The following is a 19,965-nucleotide window of genomic DNA, read 5'->3' on the forward strand; positions in this document are numbered from 1 at the left end:
TTCCCAATATAGATGGTTTATAAGAGAGGATCTTAGCTGAGGTGCATGAGTCGTGCTATGCTATTTATCTTGGTTCGATGAAAATGCATCATGACCTCAAGGAGATGTATTGGTCAAATAATATAAAGAGGGATGTTTCTAGTTTTATAGCTAAGTGCATGGTGTGTCAGCAAGTGAAAGTTAAGCACGTAAGGCTCGGAGGATTGTATTAAGAAATTGAGTTGCCTGTGTGGAAGTGGGGAGTGATCAATATGGATTTTGTTACTTATCTTCCTCGGTCTCAAAATTATTTTGATTCAGTTTAGGTCATCTTGGATAGGAAGACAAAGTCTACTCATTTTTTGCCTATGAGGACCAATTTTTCGGCAGAGGATTACGTAAGGTTGCACCTCTAAGAGATTGTGAAGTTGCATGGAGTGCTTGTTGCTATCATTTTAGATCGTGGTACGCAATTCTCATCGCATTTTTAGAAGTTGGTCAGAAAGGCTTAGATACCAAGGTGAGTCTTAGTATTATTTTTCACCTATAGTCGGATGGGAAAGTGAAAAGAACTATTCAGACATTGGAAGATATGCTTATATTTTCGTGATTGCCTATGGTGATAGTTGGTTTGAGCATTTGACTTTTATAAAGTATGCATATAATAACAACTACCACTCTAGCATTGGGATGACTATGTTTGATGCCTTGTATGGTAGGAGGTGTAGGTCTCCTATTGGGTGGTTTGAGGTGGGTGAGGCGGAGATGTTTAGCTCGAATTTGGTTCCCTAAGCTATGGAGAAGATGGAGGTGATTTGTTATAGTCTTAAAGCTTCCTAAAGTCTCCAAAAGTTCTATAGAGATGTGAAGCATAGGAATTTAGAGTTTGGGGTTAGGGATAGGGTGTTCTTGAAGATATATCCCATGAAGGGAGTGATGCGATTTGGGAAGAAGGGAAAACTTAGTCCTCGGTATGTCGGGCCTTACTTGGTTATGAGAAGGGTTGGTAACGTTGCTTATGAATTAGAGTTGCCTTCTAGTTTGAGCTCCATTCACTAGGTGTTCCATGTTTCGATGTTTAGAAAGTGCTTGGGTGATCCATCATAAATTGTGCCTATCAAGGATATTGGTATTTTGGATTCTTTGTCTTACAAGGAAGTCCCTATTAAAATTTTAGATCGGCAGGTTGAAGAGGCTACTTGGAAAACTGAAGAGGGCATGAAGTCCAAGTATCCATTCTTGTTTTCCGCTTTGAAAGATCATGCGTAAGGTATGTGTTATTCTTAACATCTTTGTTCTCTAACTTAGTTAAAGGTCAGAGTAGAGATGTTGGGGATTTGATCGTGTTAGTCCATGCCTTGTTTCATCATTTGGGGATGAATGATCAAAGTGGGAAAGAACTGAAACACTTTCGGGTTTGGCCTTTGTAAATTTCCTGAGCTTTGAGCTTACAGTTCTTGTAACGACTCCATACGAGTCGTATGGTATGGTTATATGTCTGGTAACCCTAGTCATAAGGATTTCAGTGGATGATGGTTGGGTTTCTGTTAAAGTTACGACTTGGTGGTATGGTTTGTTAGGGGTGGTGAAGGGTCATTAGGATGATCTTTCATCAAATCAGAAACTTAGTGACTTGACTTGATTCTGAGTATGAGTGGCTCATAAAGAGCCATGAGGATAGGGTACGAGTGGTATAGTTGAATCCTATGTTGTCCAGTGTCTAATCTCTTTGGATTCTGTCTTAGGTACAACTAGGGCATACAAGTCATATAGTTTTGTAACGAGTGAGATTAGGGAGTCGTACGGTGGACAGTGTGTGGGTGTCCAACTTACTGTATTGGTAATGACTCAATGGTACGAGTCGTATGTTGTAGTCACGAGTCATGAGATTGACTCGTAACTACCTGTGGTATTTTTCCAGTTTTAAGTTGGGGCATTCTGGACATTTTTCCTTACCTTTGACACCACTACTTAAAACACCTTTTGGTACTTCATTAACCGATTATCCCAATCAAACACTCTTAAAATCTCTCTCAAACTCTCTTTCAAGCAAAAGGCTAGGGTTATCAAGATAATCAATTAAGGCTCTCAAGGGTGGTTTATCCCCATCTTTTTTGGTGTCTAAGGCATGTTAATCCTCCCTAGTTGTTATTTTACAAAGAGTATGTGTTTTAATGTATGGTTTTCATGGTACTATTATGGTTTTTCAATAAAGGTTGTGGTTTTTAGATATTCATGGTTGAATATTGCTTCTCATACTTTAATTATGTTCTTTTATGCTTTTGGTATGATTTTGATATTTTGGGATGCATGTTAATGGTAAATGGATTTTCGGGTATTATTGATTCCCCAAATTGCTTGGTTATGGTTTTGAAACTTATGTGCCCTCAACATGTTTGTTAAAATTCCAATGAGAATGATTGTTATCATATAGTTTGATTATCCTTGGAATCTTCCATTGCATAAATGGTAAATGAAACATAAATTGGTTATGGTTTGATTTAATATGGATTTGTTAAGGCTTTGGTGGCCATGGTTTGGTTATAAATATTTTTGGTAAATTGGAAACGAAGGAGTCTAATTTGGTTTAATAGTTTATAAGGCATGTTTGGAATAGATTTGCAAACTCTAATTTTGGTATGACGATACCAATGGTTAATGCCTAATTAAAAAGACTCCTTGATAAATGCTTGTGAATGTGTAATTGGTATTAATGTGGGATTAAAGGGGATTGTGTATCAAATTCGTGGAAGGTGGAGGTCCCGAGGGGATCAATACTAGAAACTCATATTTGCCGATATGAGGTTTGGTCATGGTGACCGTGTGAATGATGTCACATTTTATATTTTAGGAGATATACTAGTCATCTAAGGTTATTCTCTGGTTCATGTGGCTAACACACACCGAGTCCCTTTCAGCAGGGGGAGTTGAACTCATATAGCCCGTGGGTGGACATTTAAGATGGCAGAGCTACACAGTCCAGATTACGGTTTTAAATGCATGCTAAATCTTGTTCTCTATCCCGGCATGGTATATATGTATATATGTGATTGCATATGGTTATTTGATTTGATTTTGAATGATTTCATTATCTTATCTTTATCCTTGAATACATGCTAGCATTCACTCCACTAACTATCTTTGGGCATTGTATCCCCATGCGATGTAGGAACCGACCATACTACCATTTCTTATGCTCAGTGACTTGGATTCGGGGACAACTTTGAGTCAGATTGAAGTGGCGAGCTTCCATAATTTGGAAGACTCCATTTCATGCTATAGACTTATTTTTTTTATTGTTCTTTCTTGGATTTTGGTTTTTGCTATGGTCGAGGGCATGTACCAATTGGATTTTGTTTGATTCTAGTTAAAGGCTTTGTCAGACTATTATGGGGATGAGCGATGCCGGTATTGGTATCAGCCTTGGTATTGGTACTGGCATTAGGGTTGGAACCAGTTGGATATTTGGTTGAGGTTGTTGGATTATGATTAGACTTTATTTAATGTCTTGAATTATTATTGTTTTATCTTGTTATATGTTTGAAATTCATCCGACATAGGGTGTAGGATGATTACGGTTGGGTATTGGGGGTGGTCTCCGGTCCTGGTTGGACTTGAGATTCCCGACACAACTAGGCCCTGGTTCGGGTCATGTCACATACCTTTCCACACTAAAGGTGGTTCTCTGAGAATATCAAAACGTATAAGCTTAGCATAACAATCAACCAAAGCATAACATGATTCCAACCAATCCATTCCCATAATCACATCAAAGTCAATCACAGGCAACACAAATAGATTAACTATGGTATCCTTACCCTGAACAGATATCACACAATCTCTATAAACTATATCCACTTATAAGGTTTTTCCTACTGGGGTCATAACAATATATGGATCAATAACGTTATCCTTATCTCTAAGAATAAAGCAAAAGATGGGGGCACATACAAATACGTAGAACCAGGATCAGTAAGATAATATGCCTCATGAGAGTTTATAGTGATAATACTTGTGACTACTGCATTAGATGTATCTATGTCTTATCTAGCCACAGAAAAGAATCTTGATGGTCCACCTGCTGCCTGATCACCCTGAGCACCTTGTCGACCTGTCCACGAGCACCTTGTGGATCAATCCTAGCTGTCTGAGGGTGAGAATGAGTACCTTCAACGTCTCTCTGCACTTGTGCAGTAGCTTGACTAGAACCAAAATCTCCCATAGGACAAAACTTAGCAATATGCCCTCATTCACCACAAGCATAACAAGGACTGCCAACCCTAAAACGCCTACTATGATTCCTGCCACAATTAAAATATTTCGGACGCTATCAGGACTGAAAAGAATCGCAACTGTTACACTACATCTAATGTTGACCTTGTCTAGCTAGATAGATATTCTTTAAGATTGGCCCACTGACTCTAACTGCACAGGCCTGGACTGACCACGATGAAAACTACTCTTTCTTCCAGATAGAGCACCACTAAACCCGCCTAAGTTATGCACCTTTTTGTTTTCTCGAGTAATCCTTTCCATCTCATAATAAGACTCAGAAGGAAAGTAGTGTCAACCACCTCAGCATAAGATCCATTATGCACATCCCATATCATAGGACCACGATAACGAGCCTCAAGTACATCCATAAATTGTCTCACTTTCACTCTTGGATCTGCAACTAAAAATGGAACATACCTAGACAATTTAGTGAACTTAGCTTCGTACTCAGTAACTATCATAATCCCTAATGCAGGTCATTAAACTAGCATCTCATGTCATCTTATTTGCTCAATGGAATAAATCTGTCCATAAAAATGGTTGAAAACTCTGTCTAAGTGATTAGTGGTAGTCCTGCTTGTCTGGCCTTACAAAATAGAAGTCCACCATGCCTCGGGAAACCCTCGAAACAGAAAAGTGGTAAATTCTACTCCACGAGTCTCCTTCAATCCCAAAGTAGTCAGTGTTTTCTCACAATGATCAATAAACTTTTGAGGCTCAATAGTAGATGGTGTAGCATCAAACTCTGGTGGCTTAAGATCTATGAAAGTCTTAAGATCCTTGGGTTGCCCCACCGCTGCAACTGAATGATCAACTGGTTGAGGTGCCCGAGAAGTCGCAACATTCAAGTGAAGTTGTGCTTGTGTTTGAGAAGTAGCATGAGGATCTGGAGCTTGACCTTGATAAGGCACCAATGGCTCAAGTACATTCAACATTCTTACCAGTATTTCTGCAGATAATGCAAAAATAGGTTCAACAACTGGTGCTGCAATTGGAGTATTCCAATCAAATTGGTCCTGCACTCGCTTAAGAGCAACAACTTGGGGCTAGCCCCATTCCCAACTCCAGGCTGAAGACTAGTCTGCGTCCTAATTCGAAGCCTAGTTTGATGGGACCAAAATCGTCCACCACCACGGGTAGAATCCTGTCCAGCACCACGTCCAACAAGTGCATTAGATCGATTAGCAAAGGAAGAACCACGTCTCTTAACCATCTGCAAAATAATATTTAAAGTTAGACTTAATTTAACTCAACGCACGAACAATGAATGAAAAAGGAAAAACTTCCTAAATGTTTTGTAGCAGCCTCAAGTTCATAAGTATGGATGCCTACATACCCCTGAACCAAAATCTCCTAAACACTACTCTATGACCGAGGACCTAAAGCCTAGGCTCTGATATCAACTTTGTCGTACCCCAAAATAACCCCTAGGCATGACTGGCTCCTGCTAACACCACTTGTCGGTTAACTAATTTTTCATACATTCACAACGTCAATAAACACTGAGATAAAAACATATGCAAATCCAAATGTATGAAATAACCATTACCGTAAGGTAATTGTCCAACAAGATACCGTATAACTATTTATGAAAATAATAATAGTTTAGATAACAAATCTCTAACTCAAATCCCACACTAAGACCATGTAGCATCTAAACAGAGTTACATGAGTTCAACTTTTGAGCATGCAAACCGACAGAAATAAATATAATCTAAACAAATAAATCTGGATGATAGCCTTCACGAATAATACGAAGGCTCATCTCAACAACAGAACCACATGTACTGACTTTCAGCCACTAGTCTCTCCTTCCGCAACAATGTCTATAGATATAAAAGTAAGGAGTGAGCCATATATAAATATAACCCAGTAAGATCCTCAACTCACTACTTTAATACCCCTGGAACAAGTGTTAGAAAATACAAGGTAAAACAAATTACATAAATAATATGCACACAATCTCTCTTATAAGGTAAAGCTCAATAAGATCCAAATGGAAGTTCAAAAATCACAACTCAATTAACTCTTATGGCTTGTCATAAACGACAGTAAAGGTGTTAGCCTAGCACCCCGACAAGTCCACGACATCATATAAATGCCCCAAAAGTCTACTACAACAACATGTACAAGCCCTTAACATATTATGACAACTATGTATGCCCCTAGAGACTATAACGACAATGAAGAAAATATATTCAACGCCCCAACAACACCTCACATATCACCACTAAGTAATTCTTACTATGCTTCACAAAATACACAACCACGGCTAGTCAAATACCACCGATTCTACCAAGTTCACGCTTTTCCCAAAACATGGACTAGGCAAAAAAAAATTAATAAAGCAAACATCAAAGCTTAAAGTCCCACTTACCTCATTAATGACAAATTCTCCAACTTTGCAATGCGTAGGACACCAATCTACAACAATCAATGGAATCAATCTAAATAAAATATTAAATAACATTATCAATTATGTTATTTGTGGTCAAGTCAAAATATCTCTAACTTTTAATTTTAGGGCTAAATCTTAATATCTCACACCTTAACTCATTAATTATGAGTAAAAAAAGATAATCTAGATCTCACTATTGAAACATAATATATGAAAATTCACCCAACATATTAACACCCATGAACCTAAAATAGTACACAGTTGTGTACAACTAAAACCACAATACCCTAAAGTTTTGTTGTAGACGATCCAATAGCTTGAAAATATGAATAAAATTGTGACTTGAGCCTTTCTATTCATTAAAGTGTTAAGTAATCGTTACCAAATCATGTATTTCTAAGTCATCATTACCCCTGTGATTAGGAATTATTTGACCAATTATACAGAGGAATCCTAAAAATATAAAAAATTGACCACATAATAAATCTCATATATGCTACTGTACATCCAAAATAATACTCATATATGCTACTTTAAACAAATATCCAGTGTTAGCACCTAAATCTTATCATTGATTGTTTTCCCCGTTGACTCTACTAACCATTACTACGTTGTTGGTCCATTTTTAAGCTATAATTACTTATACCTCTTAGACAAGAACCATAGCACCCTTTATGTAAATCATATGCTAACACGGAAGTATACAATAACACTAAGATTTTCATACCTGACTATGAACTTTCTATTACACGAGCTTTCTATAACCACATATGAACAACCAAAAACTCTCTTTAAGGCTGTTTTTTTGGGTTCAAAAGAAAAATAGCAACTGAAGCCCAAATTGTCATTTCCCCCCCTTTTTCTTTACCTACGTAGCTTGCTAATCCCCTCCAAAATAATGGGGTCAAAACTAGCATAGTGTTCTACTTATACTGTTTTAATCGTGAAACTGAAGGGAGGAGGTTAGGCTTTTGACTTGTTCCCTTAAATTTCCTTAAATACTATTAATAATTGGTTTAAAATTACCAATTAACCCTTCATTAGAAATAAAAAATAAGTGGGGCTATTATAAATATGTAGTTTTTTTTATTGTTTATGATGTCCAACACTATTGTAATCAAGTGTAGAACCTATCCCCTATGCATGCACTTGCACCATATTTCTCTTAAATTACCGCGCCTGCAAGGCCAAAATTATTAAGCAACAATTTTGCTCCAGATGGTGAACCAGCAACCTCAAGACTGTTAAGTTTTCGGTCATCAATGTTTTACAAGGTTGTCCGAATCAGACTTATCAATTGCCAGGAGATAGAAATTCTGAACCAGATAGCACTCTTAATCACATTCCAGAGGCATTCAGTCCCAGCCAGAGTTGCCATGTAATTCAAGTACCATATGCAAACCTTTACTTTGTAGAACAAAATGCGGTTAAGATATTAAATAAAGAAAAGTAGAACTCTTGCATGCTATACACTACAGATATCTCTCCTTTAGATGCACAAGTTTGATCCAATCTATCTAACTGATTGGCTTAGGATTCTCTTCTTAACAAATTTAGCTTCCTTAGTTTTTCCTTCAGTTTCAAGAACAAACCCTAAGTCTTCTATGTATTCTAAAGGTTGTTGGACTCCTTTCTCGAGCAACTCATAGAAAATCTTAAATGCTTCTGAAGCTTTATGTGCTTTGCAGAGAGCAGATAAAAGAGTATTTCATGTATCTACATTCAGAATATGATCCTTACTTAAGCTAAACAGCAATAATTCTTGTGCCTCCAATAACTTTCTACACTGGCAAAGAATAACAACCAAACCTTCTATATTTACCATGTATTCATTTTCATAAAGGCACCTAAGAATCTCAAAAGCTTTTTCCTTTAAACCTGCTAGGAAGAGTATCCTTACAGTATCAGTTAAAAGACTAATGCTTTGTCTAACTTTGTTATCTAACATTAGTTTCACCAATGAAGAACATTCACTTGCACACTTCTTCTTGATAAGTTCTGTAAGGATTTGTTGGAAATTTGAAGATCTCAAAAGATGAGAGCATTTCAACATCTTCTCTAGAGTATCATAAGCAACTTTAGGTTCACTCTTTTGAAGTAAACCTTCAATTAGGGACTCATAAATTACAATATTAGGTACATAATATATCCTCAACATCAAAACTAAGAGTTTATATGCATCATTAAATGTGCCTTCTTTGCAATGACCCATGATCAGGAGTTCATAAGCAAAAAGATCCTGAGTTCCACTTCTCATTAGCTGCCTAAATACTTTCTCAGCCTTTTTTGCCTTGACAATCCTGCACAAATACTCAAACATGGGATTGTATGCTGCAACAAGAGTAGTACAACCATCACTACAAAGCAATACCTTCTTCTTCATTATGTCATCAAATAATTTCTCTGCCCTCTTAAAGTATCCTTTTTGACTAAAGCTCCGTATTAAGATGCTATATGTTGATGAATCAGGCTCCTTTAATTTTGACATATTCTCAAAAACTTGTATTTCTTCATCCATATTTCCCATATTACAGTGATGGGTAATTAATGTATTGAAAGTACATGTATCTGGAATAAGTCCTCCACCTCCTAGAGTCCTCTCCAAGATCCCTTTTATTCTGTCAAGTCTTTTAGCCTCATGCAGACCTTGTATAAGAGTATTATAAGTAATACTTGTTGGTTTTAGACCACAATAGCTTAAAATATTAGGACTCAACTGATGACCCCTCTTGACCATACCCTTTAACATATTATGTGCAATCTTCACTTTCCCCACCCTACACAAACCGTCAATAATGGTATTGTACGTATTCACATTCGGATCATATTCATGCTTCTCCATCTCCTTAAGAAATCTAAACCCTTGATCAACCATAGAGTTCATACAAAATCCTCTGATAAAAATGTTAAAAGTATATACATTAGGCTTAGCACTAAATGTCTTAAGCATTTTATCAAATAATTCGTAAACTATACCGGTTAGGCCCTCTTAAGAAAAATCAAAAATAAACTATAGAATTATTTGATAAAATGCACAACATTACCAAAACTTTGAATCAAGATGTTAAAGTAGTTATCTTGAAGTGGTATAGTACCATTAGACCTTTTGGGTATAGATAAAAGGAAGTTTCTTACTGAATTTAAGCTACGAGTGTTAGAGTATGAGCCCTACTAATTGCCTATCTATGGAACAAGTAAGTAAACGTGGTTCACAAAAGTAAATACTGAACACAGTGTTTTAACATGAAAAACATCCGGCTCAAAAAAGGTGTAAAAAACCACGACCTGTACCTCTACAGGATTTAAACCCAACATCACTATAATACTTGAGCCTCAACAATCAACAGAATTACAAGACTTCTTGTAAACTAGGAATTAAAACTTCTAACTCCTATCACTATAAAAACACAAATCTTCCCAAGATAGGTGTTCCCAAATCTTCGAGTTCCCCAACTTGAAGACACAACTCCTAACTCAGTTTATAGATCACTAAGACTAGAAAAATGACTTATTACACCTCAAAGAACCTACCCACTAAACACAGTCTACGACTTGCTAAGTAAGAGGCCAAGTTTTTCTTCAAGTATGTGAACTGATATGCTGATCGTTGATTATCTTTTCAGTGCATTAAGTAACTGCTAGTGAATTTGTTTCTTGTATTTTTTCACACACCTCATAGAGTCCTTCTATTTATGTAATCTTCTGTGTTCAATGTTCAATAGGACTCTAGATAGTTTCACACTTTTTGTTGTTACCGTCTCTTTCACTTCTTCTTTGAATAGAATTCTTTTTTTTCTGTAATACTTCTTGTTCAATTCAAACTCTATAAGACTTCTTGCTCAACTCAACTCCTGCAAGACTTCTTGATCAACTCAACTTTTGCAAGACTTTTTGTTTAACTCAACTTTTGATATGATAAATGTTATCCACTTCTATTTGTACGCAGAGTCTATCCACTTCTATTTGTATGCAGAGTCAGCTTATCCATAACTTGCCTGTAGCTGAGCTTTGTTCACTTGGATGGACTAGATTTCACAACATGTTTCATTCACATGTCTATCATCAAAACTCCTCATCTCTTAACAAATTCCCTTTTTTTGATGATGACAAACATAGCAGTATAGAATCACAAAAACCTAACATACTCAATAATGAATTTTAAGTGAAAGAACCAAAATGAAACACAAGTTAGTGTAATTTGAGTTATAAGCATTGCATAGCCTTATTCTTCCCCCTTTTGACATTATTGAAAAACTGGCTCACAAGTGAAAACGTTTAATAATTCATGGCCATTGAGGCTATCACTAAGACAATCAAAACTTAAAATAAGAGAACATGGATGCAGTACAAGAAAACAGGAACAGAAAATAGTATCACAACCAAGTCCATTTAATTTAGTAGCAGATATGACTATATATACCAATAGCATCCTAAGAGTGAATAATTTATCCAAGGAAGGAACAAAAATAGATAGTTCTAGGAGATTATCAAAAAGGCTAAGTTAGAGTGCTAAGTAGATGAAGAAGAGGGGAGAAGGAAGGTGAGTTTCCTAATAACATCAGTATTCTCAGCTCTCTTTTTTTCCAACAAAGAAGTAAGGGAAGCAATCTGAGCTTGAAATATCCCTTTTTCTTCTTCATGAGCAGCCTGTGTAGTCTTCAAGGCTGCCTGAGCAACTTCCACCTCATCTTGTTTTTCAGCCAGTACATTTCTCAACTTTTGCATTGAATTATCAGCACTCCTCATGAAAACATGTAGCATCATATGGTTTACAGGCCTTATGATATCTTTGGTAGTCTGTGAAGACCACACTTGAACAAAAACACCAAAATCCTCAAATATAGGAGTGAGCCAGAACTGCTAAGGGAGGGCATGCCCATTTATTTGCTTGAGGAGAACCCTTTGCATATGCTTCAGTATGAGTCTAGGCAAATCAACTCTCACTTCAGTATCCAGTAGTTCCATGAGAGTAAGATCAAGAAAACTAGCCACAGTTCTCCTTTCCTTCCTAGGAAGAATCATCTTATGTACTACATCAAAATACAGTTGGTGACTTGGAGACATCTTCCTCTTAAATACTCTTCTATGATTTACTATGTAAGGATTTCTAGAGAACTTTCTATATATGTCAATAGCTGAGGCAAGATTATCAAGAGGTGGCCAACAACCCTTGACATAGTGACCCCACCCTCTAGAAGGAATATGCAGAATCCTAGCAATATAAAGATTCAGTGTAACTTTTCTCACAGTGGGGGAGATCATCTCACCAATGCCCACCTCATTCGTATAGAACTTATACACTTCGGGCTTAGCAAATCTTCTCTGTAGATCTCTCTGAAGGAATAAATGTAACTATCTTTAAAACTCTAATTTTTCTAGTAAAATTTGCATATCATCCCCCTAAAACCCCCGTCAACCCTCTCTCGAGCTAATTTGCACTTTTGAAAGTAAAGACTATATGCCTTAGGAGTGTCTTGATGAGATGATGGGTGAAGAACTTCAAACTCAGGATCCAACTCATCAGAGGCATCTAGATGAAACTCAGAGTCAGAAGAAATAGGTTTAGTGACCTATTTCTTCGACTGAGTGAACGACTTTGGAGAGAAAACTCTGGAGGATCCTGAACTTTCGACTGTAGAAGGAGATTTTAAAGAGAAAGACACTTTTAGAGTTATTTTAGGAGAGGGTTTTAGAACTTTTGCCATGATAGTCTTAGTCTTCCTTACTAATCGAAGAAGAAGATCAGGGGAGAATACATGAGGAGGAGTGGGATCAGATATAGGCACCCATTCCTTTTGTTGGCTCAAAGTGCTTCAGCCAAGAGAGCATCATTTATGTTGTTTCTTTCCTCGAGTATGAGGGGTTTGAGGATTTGAGACCACTGGAGAGGGTTTCGTAGAAATGGTACTCTCGACATTGATAGAGATAGAAGAGGGTTTTTTATTTAACTAAGATCTTAACCTTCTTAGAATTAATTCTGCAATAGGAAGGTTGTATTTATTATTATAAAGATCATCATCAACAAGTTGGAGCGAGATAGAAGGAGGAAGAAGAGGTTGTGAGAAGGATGAAGAGGGTGAAGGGATTTGGGCAAAAGGGTTTGGGAAGTTTCTAAAGGCTGTAAAATCTATGAGTTTCTGGGAGATTTGAGGAGGGATTAAGGGAGGCAAGGTGATATTTGGATGAAGGGTAAGAGTAGTGAAGGGATTTGTGACAGAACCAGTGGAGGAAGAGAATGAAGAAGATGAAGAGAATGCCATTGGTGAACCTGGAATTTTTCTTAATTATGAAGAGTTAAAGAGAAGATGAATATAAATTTTAAAAAAATCATATTTAAGAGAGAAACAAAAGAAGTTGAGTGGTTGAGGGACTGTATCTGTGTAAGAATCGTAATGATGAGGAACTCTGGATTGATGGGAATGCAAGTAACAGCTTTTTGACGCAAGTGTGACTCTTTGGTTTTGGCGGTTTAAATGTATCACAAAAGAACCAGGTAGATAACTTGTTTCACTCTAAGTCACTATAAGTAACAATAGTCATACCTGAATGAAAAAATGAACTAATTGCTTCTGTAATCCAGTCTCTCTGCAAAATTAACGTATTCATGAGTCAACATATTCTAAAAGCTTGGAATTAGGATACACAGCTTAATATGTGAGACTGAATTAACCAACAATCACTTTAAGGCCAACTTAATCTAATCAATCATTGAGGGAGACTTATGTAATTTTATTCATCCCCAAGGCTAACTTAGTTTTTCAAAGTGTTCTCTACTGAAAGCCTTAGTGAAAATGTCAGTAATTTGTTCCTCAGTCGAACAAAACATAATTGATATATGGCCTTTTTTCAATATTGTCTCTAAGAAAGTGATAGCGAATATCAATATGTTTAGTTTTCTTATGTTAGATAGGATTTTTTGCAATGTTTATAGCACCTGTGTTATCACAAAAAATAGGAACACAACCAACATCTACCCCAAAATCCAGAAGTTGTTATTTGATCCACAACAGCTGAGCATAACATAATCCAGCAGCCACATATTCAGCCTCAGCAGTGGACAAGACTACTAAATTTTACTTCTTTGTGGTCAGGTAATCAAACATGATCCCAAAAAGTGCGCCAGACCTGAAGTACTTTTTTTGTCCACTAAATATCATGCATAATTAACATCAGAATATCCTACCAAATTAAAGTTGCTACCTTTAGGATACTATAATCTAAGATCACTGATTCCCTTTAAGTATTTGAAGATTCTTTTTACTGATTTTAGATGTACTTCCTTAGGCTTGGCTTAAAACCTAGCACAAAGCCCTACACTAAACACAATGTCAGGCCTGCTTGCAGTGAGAAACAATAGTGACCCTATCATACCTCTATATATCTTTTGCTCCACATCAGGGCCAGTTTCATCTAGATCAAGCTTTGTGGCAGAGGTAATAGGAGTGTTGATTTCTTTAGCTTCTTCCGTGGAGAATCTTTTAAGAAGCTCTTTGACATACTTCTATTGGTGTATCATTGTCCTTGCTGCTGACTATTTTATTTGCAATCCTAAGAAGTAATTCAGCTCTCTTATCATGCTCATCTCAAATTCATAACTCCTGAGTTTGGCAAACTCATGAGTCTTATTCATGTTTGTTGATCTAAAAATAATGTCATCCATATATACCTACACAACTAAAAAATTCTTTCCATTAGTTTTTAAGAAAGGGGTATTGTCAATTTTACCTCTAAAATAGCCATTCTCCAGTAGAAACTTTGACAACCTCTCATACCAAGCTCTAGGTGTTTGTTTCAACCCATACAAGGCTTTATCTAGTTTATACACATGATCAGAAAACTCTTTAATTTCAAATCCTAGAGGTTGCTTGACATACACCTTCTCTTTGAGAATGCCATTCAGAAATGCACTCTTCACATCCATTTGGTAAAGTATAAACTCCTTGTAGGAAGCAAAAGCAACAAGTAATCTTATAGCTTCAAGTCTTGCTACAGGATCAAAAGTCTCATCAAAGTTAATTCCTTCCTCTTGGTTATATCCTTGGACCCCCAACCTTGCTTTGTTTTTTGTGACTGTTCCGCTCATCAACTTTATTCTTGTATACTCACTTAGTTCCAATTATTGATCTATCTTTTGGGAGAGGAACTAAGTTCTATACTTTACTTCTTTCAAACTGATTCAGCTCTTCCTACATGGATATGATCTAATCAGCATCAAGCAATGCTTCACTTATCTTCTTTGGCTCTATTTCTGACATAAATGCCTTGAAGGTATACATACTTCTCAGTCCAAATCTTGTAGTGATCACAGAGGTGAGCTCAGTGAAAATATTTTCTATAGGATGTGAACCTTGATACTTGTATCCTTTTGGAATCAAGCCTAGTAAGCTACTAGGATCATTGATGACATTCTGATCTGGGGTAGTTGGTGGCTCAGTTCCCCCTATCACTGTGCCTTCAGCTTCAGTTCCCCTTGTTGAGGTGCCTCCAATTTTGGTAGCTCCAGTCAATGAATCGGGTTGTGTAACCTATTTCTCAACATCATTTCCTTCCTGTAGGTTAGTCTTAACACAGGATTCATCAAAGATTACATGCATTCTTTCATTAACACAGTTAGTTTTGTTGTTTAAAATCCTATAAGCTTTACTATGAAGTGAATAACCTAAGAAGATTCCCTCATCACTTTTAGCATCAAATTTTTCCAGATTATCCTTTCCATTATTATGCATGAAACATTTACATCCAAAGGTTCTAAAGTAAGAGATGTCAGGCTTTCTTCCTTTTAGTAGTTTATAGGGAGTCTTCTCCAACATAGGCCTGATCATGCATCTATTTATGATAGATGTTGCGTTACTTATTGCCTCAGCCCAAAGGTTTTTAGCAATATTTGCTGCAAACATCATTGTTCTAGCCATTTTTTCTAAGGTCCTGTTTTTCCTTTCCACCACTCCATTTTGTTGTGGTGTTCTAGGAGCTGAGAAGTTGTGATCTATACCATTTGCTAAATAGTATTTCAAGAATTTTACATTCTCAAATTCTGAACCATGGTCAGACCTTATGGAAACTAATGAAGTGCCCAGTTTCTTTTCAATTTTCTTAATAAAGATTTCAAAGACATCAAAGGCATCTTCTTTAGAGGCTAGAAACAAAGTCCATGTGAATCTGGAATAGTCGTCAACAATTATAAAGAAATACCTTTTTCCACCTCTGCTTTAAAGTCTCATGGGTCCATATAAGTCTATATGAACCAGGTCAAGGCACTTGGTAGTGCTAACATGGTTCTTTGACTTAAAAGAAGATCTTACCTGCTTCTCCCTTACACATGCACTACATAACTTTTCTTCCTTGAACTTAGTCTTGGGTAATCCCAATACCATGTCTTTGGATGAAACTTTGTTTAGTTATTTCAGACTTGCATAACTAAGTCATCTGTTCCAAATGAGGGAATCATTTTCTATAGCACTCAGACAAGTCAACTCAAGTTCTGTAGTTCCATGATGCCAGCTTTGTATACATTTATATATCTCCTTGCAGTGTACACAATATTTTTGGTGTCCATCCTTTTGACTTTGACTCCTGCAGTAGTAAAAATAACTTTATTACCTTTGTCACATAGTTGTGAGATGCTCAGCAGATTATTCTTTAATCCTTCTACAAGATAGACATCCTCCAATGCTTTTGACGCAGATAAGCCAATCTTTTCAACTCCAGTTATGATTCCCTTTTTTTCCATCACCAAAAGAAACTCCTCCTCTATTTATTTTGGAGAGTGAAAGAAACTTTTTCTTATCACTAGTCATGTGTCTTGAGCAAGCACTGTCTAAATACCAGTGTCTTTTTCTTCCTTTCACCTTCTCTTGCAAAAGAAATCAATGGTTAAACTTAGGAACCCAGGCAAGCTGGGTCCTATTTTATGAGTGAAAGGATGAATTAAATTTCTTTTAGTCCATGCAGGCAACAAGTAGTGCGACTTGTTTCTCTGACCAGAACTGGTGTAGTTCCTTTTGATCTGAGAAGATCTGTTAGCCAGGTTTTGACTGTTTGACCTGCTTTTTACAGCCACTAGATATTCAGTGGTGGGATGTCCAAGGTTTCCACAGATGTAACATAAATTTTTAGGATCATCAAAGCTTTAATGGAATCCCAAACTTGCTTTTTCATTGAAATTTCTCTCACTTAATTTGTGACAATTTTTGAGGAATTTTTCCACCTATTTTCCCTTTCAAGATCCAGTTTTAGTTTAGAAACTTCTTGAATCAACTTATTCATTTTTTTTAGTTAAATCATGGAATTCTTATTTGTATTTAAATAGCCTAAGTTCAGCATTTTCTTGTTCTTTACTCATGGCCTTTTCCCCATTTTTAGTGAGAGTTAGTTTGAGAACTTTAGACTTAAGATTGTTGTTTGAAATCTCAAATTCTGAAACTTGTTTCTTGAGAGTGTAGTTTTCCTTGTCAACTATATCTGAGCAACCCTTTAGATAAATGTGATCAAATTTGAGACTTGCTAGACTGTTAAACAATTCATCCCTATCAGAGGTTAACTCTTAGAAATCATCAATCAGTACACTTATCAAGGAAACAAGTTTTGGTTTTGAGAACAATTGTAGTTTTTCTTTGAGTTCAAGTATACTTACCTCAGAGCCCTCATCTTCTTCATCTAAGTCTGAATCTCCAAAAGACATGAATGTAGTTTCATCAACTTTGTCTTCATCTGAATCAGATCCCCAGGCTGCTATCATTGCATGCTCCTCCTTTCTTTTTACCTTTAGTTCCTTTTTAGCCCTTTTCTTCTTCCATTCTATTTCCTAGATTGGACAGTCTCTGATCTGATGATCATTTTTGCCACATTTATAGCACCTATTTGGATTGTCATTGGAATATTTCTTAGTACCTGTTCCCTTCTTCTTCTTAAAAAATTTGCTGAAGTTCTTGGTTATGAAGGTAACTGCTCCTTATCAAGTTCAAATTCCTCATCACTATCAGAAGCTTTTAATTCTAAGATTTTCTCAGGGGCTGCTTATTCTATGACTCCATCAACTTCAATTTCATAAGTCCTTAAGTTCCCTACTAATTCATCCAGGGTCATACCTTCAAGATCCTTATTTGCCTCCCTGATTGCAGTCACCTTAACATTCTATTTTGATTTAGGTAACACCCTCAGTACCTTTTCAACTTGTTCTTCCTCAGAGATGACTTTTTCTAAGGAAATCAACTTATTTGTTAAGGTGGTGAGCCTTGTCATCATGTCATGCAGGGTTTCATTTTCCTTCATTTTGAATACCTCATACTCAGTAAACAAAAGAGCAATCCTGAATTTTCTTACTTGCGAAGTGCCTTCATGAGCATTTACCAGTGCATCCCAAATTTGCTTAGTAGTAGTGCAGATGGATACCCTATTGTATTCAGCAGGTCCTAGTTCATAAACCAAGATTTTCTTGGCCTTTGCATTTTTATTTAAAGCCAACAAGTTATCAGGAGTAAATTCACTCCTTACTTTCTTGACTTGTTCACCATCAACCATCTTCATTAGAATAGTGGGACCATCAGTAATCCTATCCCATAATTCATAGTCTTCACTTTGAATGAAAATGTCCATCCTTGCTTTCCACCAGATAAAGTGAGAATCATCAAAAAGTGGAGGTTTAGTAGCTGATTGACCTTCACTGTGACCAGTAGGAGGTGTAGAATTCATTATATTGATTTTTTCTTAGGTTCTAGTCTTATTTAAGACAACCCCTCTCTAATATCACTTGTTAGAGTATGAGCCCTACTAATTACCTATTTGTGGAACAAGTAAGTAAATGTGGTTCTCAAAAGTAAATAATACTGGACATAATATTTTTACATGGAAAACACCTGGCTCAAGAAAGGTGTAAAAAACCACGACCTGTACCTCTACAGGATTTAACCCCAACTTCACTATAATACTTGAGCCTTAACAATCAATAGAATTACAAGACTTCTTGTAAACTAGGAATTAAAACTTCTAACTCCTATCACTACAAAAAACACAAATCTTCCCAAGATAGGTGTTCCCTAATCTTCGAGTTCCCCAACTTGAAGACACAACTCCTAACTCAGTTTATAGATCACTGAGACTAGAACAATGACTCATTACAACTCAAAGAGCCTACCCACTACACATAGTCTACGACTTGCTAAGTAAGAGACCAGGTTCTTCTTCAAGTATGTGAACTGGTATGCTGATTGTTAATTATCTTTTCAATGCATTGAGTAACTACTTGTGAATTTGTCTCTTGTATTTTTTCACACACCGCACAGAGTCCTTCTATTTATGTAATATTTTGTGTTCAATAGGACTCTAGATAGTTTCACACTTCTTGTTGTTGTCGCCTCTCTCACTTTTTATTTGAATAAGATTCTTTTTTTTCTTTGTAATACTTCTTGTTCAATTCAAAATCTATAAGACTTCTTGCTTAACTCAACTCCTGCAATACTTCTTGATCAACTCAACTCCTGCAAAACTTTTTGTTTAACTCAACTTCTGATGTGATAAATGTTATCCACTTCTATTTGTACGCAAAGTCTATCCACTTCTGTTTGTACGCAGAGTCAACTTATCCATAACTTGCCTGCAGCTGAGCTTTGTTCACTTGGATGGACCAGATTTTACAACATGCTTCATTCACATGTCTATTATCAAAACTTATCACTTAACAATGGGCATTGCCGAGGAGTTGCAGCATGAGTAAATATGATTGATGGGTGTGTGAAAACCCTATTTTTTGGGTCCAGTTGAAGAAGTGAAGGGCTTTGGAAGGTGTGTTGATTAAGCAAAGTGTGTGAAGGACAGTGGTGTGCGAAAGGGAAGGTTGAGTGAGGGAGGAAAGAGAAGATTCAAGAATAGATGACCATGGGTTTGCGTTGATGATATAGGCCATGTTTGCAGCTTTCTTGGATTTAGAAGAAGGTGATTTTGGTTTGGGGTTAATGAGGTGTTTGCCATTTTTGGGTTTGGTGGGATTGGTAGTTTTTTGCTGGGAGAAAATCTGAGCAAGAGTGGATATACAGAGATATTGAAAATAAGATGCTCTGAATGTGAAGATGGTGGAGTTGGTTGTTACTGAAGAAAAAGGAGTGATTGTCATCCTACTAGTCCATTTGACAAATTTTTGGAGTTGGCAGAAATTAGTTAGAAAGAATTCTACAAATTATTTAACCTTTTAGTTTTGATTGCTACAACAAGAGGCATTTGGTATTCGATTCCATATTTTTAAAGTTTGGATTCGAGAATTCGGTAATCGATATTTGAGAGGAAATGTCATATATTATATTTTTAAATATCAGTTCAAT

The 19,965-nt window shown here is 36.5% G+C and overlaps 1 pseudogene; it reads right to left on the minus strand.

Moving 5' to 3' along the window:
* Window positions 1–3,633: 3,633 nt before the first annotated feature.
* LOC107874143 lies at window positions 3,634–19,760 on the minus strand (annotated as a pseudogene).
* Window positions 19,761–19,965: the final 205 nt, after the last annotated feature.

The sequence above is a fragment of the Capsicum annuum genome, chromosome 3 (genome assembly GCF_002878395.1).
Source record: "Capsicum annuum cultivar UCD-10X-F1 chromosome 3, UCD10Xv1.1, whole genome shotgun sequence".
Taxonomy (NCBI): Eukaryota; Viridiplantae; Streptophyta; class Magnoliopsida; order Solanales; family Solanaceae; genus Capsicum; species Capsicum annuum.